The sequence below is a fragment of the Metopolophium dirhodum genome, chromosome 6 (assembly GCF_019925205.1).
Source record: "Metopolophium dirhodum isolate CAU chromosome 6, ASM1992520v1, whole genome shotgun sequence".
In the NCBI taxonomy this organism is placed as follows: domain Eukaryota; kingdom Metazoa; phylum Arthropoda; class Insecta; order Hemiptera; family Aphididae; genus Metopolophium; species Metopolophium dirhodum.
The window spans coordinates 29,267,659-29,273,428 of record NC_083565.1 but is presented as its reverse complement, the minus strand read 5'-3'; the positions used below and the strand labels follow the sequence as shown (position 1 = coordinate 29,273,428).

The 5,770-nt window shown below is 27.7% G+C and overlaps 1 pseudogene; it reads left to right on the top strand.

Moving 5' to 3' along the window:
• Positions 1-448: 448 nt before the first annotated feature.
• Positions 449-5,277, top strand: LOC132946525 (kelch-like protein 2; annotated as a pseudogene).
• The last annotated feature ends 493 nt before the right edge of the window (positions 5,278-5,770 follow it).

Below are 5,770 nucleotides of genomic sequence, written 5' to 3'. Positions count from 1 at the left end.
GCTACGCCGACGGCTCATTTTTCGTTGTAATGATATCATAGGGAGTGCTCCAGTGTAGTATATACATCTCGATGTTTTTATATAATATCTGTGTGATAAAGAGATAAGAAAAATAATTGATAACCCAACGATAGACGGTTGATTAGTCGCATACGGCAATCCGCTGCATTCCACCGCGACGGCATTATTGTAGTGATGAGAAATAATATTATGTTCTTGACGTTATATGCTGTCTACGTAATTCTTATTCTGTAATATTTCTATAGACTACAGAATAATATAATATAACACAGCTTTAAACACGTATAACACTAACTGATGTTAACTACAAAACAAAATAGGTAAGTTCATACATAATATTAATAAGTGTATTATACTGAATCAAATATTTTATCATGTTTTTAGGTACTCGTGTATAACACTGTACTGTAAAAGAGTCCGTAAATGTCCGTAAAAGAGATGGATTCTGTAAGACGTGTTTTACCATGGACAAGTGGCCAAAAGCAAGTTCTTAAAACCAACGGATGTAAACCTCAAATATACATAAACAGTTGTCACACTCACAGTTTATTTGAAGTCCTACAAAGTGTACGCAGGTTTAGTTTACGACATTTAAGTCATTTTAACTGCTATCAAAATAAATAATAATAATGAGTTTTATGTTTTTAGAGAAGAAGTGTTATGTGATATTAAGTTAAAAACAGATGACGGTGTAATAGTGTGTGCACATAAAGTTGTTCTAATATCAGCTAGTCCATATTTCCGTGCGATAATTCACCAGTTTCGCCGAAGAGGATAAAGGTGTTGTAAATTTAAGAGAGTTTAACTCCAACATCTTACAACTGTTGGTAGATTATATTTATACTAGTGAAATCATGGCCACCGAACATAATATAATGGTAGGTATATAATACAATTATTAAATTTTTGATAGCCATAGGCTATGTGTCAAATAAAAGGATGTAGAAAAGAAACTCCAACACAATATGGATTTTTATGTAGTGTTTACGGTGTACTTACCATAGGTCATACAATTTTAAAAAAGAAAAAGGTGGGCTAGAGGGTACTGGTCATCTGTACGCATGAGGAGTCGTGTGGATCACTATAATGGATGTGTTAAATTTGAATTCAATGATATAATATTGAAGATAATATATTGTAATACTATTCTTAAGTTAAATTTATATTATAATATTTACCCAAATAGTTATTTCAGATTGCCATTTATTCCAAAATAAATAAATTTATATATAACCATAGTATAAGATAAACGATTTTGAGCTAAAACTAGGTCTGTCAGTCTATATAATAATTATAATTATATTTTTGAATTATAAAAAATTAATTTAGATTAAATTTGAACTTAAAATATCTATTGAAAAGACTGTATATATGCAATTTTTTAATTTAAGTTACACTATGAAATAGGTAGATATGAGAAATATTGTTTTAAATTTTCAAACCTTAAACTAAGATTTTTAAATGCTTATGAAACAAAATCATGACAATATCATTTGATAGGAAATCATTAGTTTACGGTTTGAAGAAAAGATTTTATGAATTTCTATCTTAACTGTTCATTTTCTTTTTTAAATCAACTAAAATCAATTGTGATGATATAAATAAGACTAAATGATTTAGCAGTACTTCACGTATCTAATAAAGAAACATTCTGAAAGATGTAAATTTTTACAAAACTATTTTAAAAGATTTGTTTTTTTATGAATTCTTCCAAATTTACTGAAAATTAAAAAAATTGTGTGGAGTTTTGAATTTATATATTTATGCTTTAAAAAACTATTCAATAAAATATGTAAAAGTTGCAAATGTTGCAATTAGGTAAAATAAAAATGTTCCAACCACATGGAATTTTTAAAACTTTAGATTATTACCAAAATTAATTTAATTAATTATTTTTGTTTTATGCTCTTACAGTTGGATTATGTTAAAGACGTATGTCTTGAGTTTTTCCAAAAACAACTGAATCCTGCAAATTGTCTTGGTATCAGAGAATTTGCTGACTTTTATAACTGTATGGAATTGTTGTCAAGCTCTGAAGAATACATAAAAACACATTTTTTGTAAGTTTTATTAAATAACTGTCAGTGGATTTTATAAATATTATGGTCATGATTTTCAGAAAAGTTGTTGAAACTGACGAGTTCCTATCTTTGTCTTCTGAAGAAGTGATTAATCTAATCTCCCGTGATGACATTAACGTTCCATTTGAAGAAAAAGTATGACTACTAAAATTCGTAATTGTATTTAATTAGGTATTGATGGAAAATCAATATATTTATGCTGTTTGTAAAGAATATAATCGAATCACATGATTCACAAATACTAATAACAGGTGGGTAGGTGATATACCTAATTAATTACGTACATTTTTGCATTATTTAAATGTTTTTGGCAATTTATTAAATAAAGTATTTAATTCTACAGCTTGTTTGCTGATTACTATGCCATACTTTTCAAAAAAGAATGAATTGACCTCTTATAAAATGTAAAGGTAAGATTATTATCTAGGGCATCATCTAAGCTTTTTGTAATATTTTAATTTTAAAGGGAGTTATGAATATTATGTACAAACAACTAACAATTCTAAAATACTCAACTTGCCTAACAATTAAAATATAATAAAAATCCATAATATGCCCTAGATAATAATTACACCTTTAAATTTTATAAGAGGTTATTCACTCTAATTTTTAAACAAAGAGGAGCTAAACGTTATTTGCTGATGGTATCATTTGGTATATTACGCACTTTTAATGTCTGTGTAGGGTCCTCTTAAGTTAAGAGAACATAAGATGATATTTTAGAAGTTAACCGTTGAAAAATAATAAATTTGACTAAAAGTTAAAAGTTTTTACTGAAAAAAATATTAACTTAACTCAGTTTAATAAAAAGATTATGTAATTTTTTTAATTAGTATGTGGATCACAAAGAATGACTGCGTTCTTTCTAATTACTTAAATTATAATATTGTAATGTACAGTGTATAATCTGTCTATTTTACATCACATGATTATTTTTTTTTTATTATTATTAGATAACTCGCAGTAACATAGGCCATTGGGTGTGGGGGAGGGAACTGTAGGTTTTTAAATTGGGTAGGTTGGTACATGTGTGTGTTGTGTTTTGGCAGAATTTGTAATGGGGCACCCGTAGGTTTCTGCCATGCCCCGGGTGGGGGGATGGCGGCACTTGTTCTCCGGACACCGTGACTTGCCCAAAGAAAATTGGTATTTTTCAAAAAACTTGAACCCCAAACTAACACCATATTATGTAATTATTCACTATTCATAAGTTCAATCGTTTAAAACATATGTATATTTCATTTTTCAGCAATACCCTGAAATATTTTTTTGTTTTTATCTTAACAAATAAATACCTCTTTGCGCCAAGGAAAAAAAAAGTTTGCTTATGTAACTTGATTTAGTTATATATTAATTTAACCATATTTATTTGTTGCAGATATTTGAATGTGTTATTAATTGGGGAAAACATGAATTAGATTGTAGGTATGACAGTCTGCCTAAATTAATGGAACATGTTCTTTAGTCGTTAGTACCCCAAGAGTATATATCAAAAATAGTAGACGAAGTATCTCTTCTTAAAAATAATCCTAAATGTATGTTTTTTTTCATCATTGTGCTTTTACTGTAAATTTATAATCTTATATAATATTTATAATATTTTAAGGTGAAGATTTTGTCAGTGAAGCTTTAAATTTCCATATTCTAAAGAAACAACAGAACATTACTATGCCACAAACAATTCGTAATTCACCTAGACAGAATTGACTTAAAGTATTACTGAATTCAGATTTCAAATTATCTTTTCAATACCATTATATTTACTTATTTTTTTTGCAGTTTCTTCTTGCCATGGATAGTGGAACAGGAATGAGGAAGTGTTATACAAGCTGGTATGATCCAGCAACCAAATTATTGTATAAAAAAATAGAAATGAGTATGCAGTTTGGAGGAGGATGTCGTCTAGCCTTGATAAAAGAACATTTAGTTTTTGCCTTAGCTAATAAATATATTAATTCAAGATCAATTGAAATGCTTGACTTATCTTCACAATGACTCCAATGGAAATCAACAGTTAACATTTAGATAGTATTAGATGATCGTATATATGCTGTGGGTTATACCAATAAATAACCTAACCTATAACTAATTTTGTGTTATTTATAATTATAATAATATTAAATGCTAAGTTGGAGTTGCCTAACTATTAACTTTAAACTTATTAAAACGTTTTCAATCAACTTAACTTAACTCAATGAAAAAATATTATCATTAACTTGCCCAGGCTTACAGTACGATCATCGCTTCTCGCGTACGAATCACTTATTGACAATGTGCCTGAGGTTAATGCGATGCTAAAATGCGATATATTACTGTAGCCTCAGCGATCTTGCTTCTCTGGCCTGACCTATATTAATAATAAATTAAACATCTTAAGATATAACCCACCTTATAATTTTATATTGATGACAGTCTACAATATACCATTTTTTTTCTACGTCACGTTAATTCGTTCATATTAGTCAAATGTGTATTGTACGTAAAATGTATAATTGTGTACAACATAGGCCATAAGGTGTAGAGGAAGACATGACAAATTAAATAACTTTTGTTCTTATCAATATTTAATCATTTATTTTGTATTACATCTTTAATATCTTAATACAATACAAATATTACTATTTCATAACAGTTTACATCATAAAAAAACATACATTAACAGCGTTTGTGACTCGTAAAGATTTGGCTCTATGATTACGTATGCCTCCACGTTTTTATATTTTGTATCATAAATAATAAAGTGTAAACGTTAAAATAATAAAATGTTTTACCTAGAATAAGATTTTCGTTGTCATGGTTTCTTATAAAACAAAATCAGATTTGAGTTATTATCGAGTGTTTGAGTTATTCTGGCTGGTAACTTGGACACGATATGCGATCTACACACAAATGCCCCTAAATTGCCTAATCTGTGCGCCGTCCAGAATGTTAACGAAGAGGTGATAGTATACATTATATTACATAATATACGACAAAACTCGATTATAAAATTATATTGACGACTGTCTACAATACACGACATTATTAACTACAAGTTACTTAAACTCGTTAAATTTTTTTGGTATTAACTTTTAATTTAATAGGTTACTCTTGTATCATGACGTGTCGTGTTGACATCAAGTTAATATTGTATGTACAGATGTATAATGTATTAAAATCAAATTACATTTTTATGTCAACCATTCTTTTGAATTATAGTTTGAGATTATTTTTTTTTCATTAGTTTTTATCGTATCACGCTTCTCACTTCAGATGAAATAATTATTGAAATGTCCTAGACTATACACAGGAAATTTCTAAATTAGTAAAGTTTATATATCATTACCGATTTGATTTTGACATATTATATTGGGTATAATATATCGGTGGGCGTCGGCCATCCCATAATAGGAAGTTTATTTTAAATTAAATATTATTTTTTAATCAAATAATACTGAAAAAATATATATACTTGATTACGGCATCTGAACATTTTTTTTTAATTTAAGTAACTATGTAGCATTATAATTTATTTTTTCCTAATATTAATTGTAGTAAAAAAAACAAAATTAAGTCTTAATTAGATTTAAAATCCATTTGCAATTTGTAACTGATAAAAATGTTCTAAAGTCCACACAAAATTAGTATAATATTGTTAATAACGTTTACTCGTTAACATATATATATAT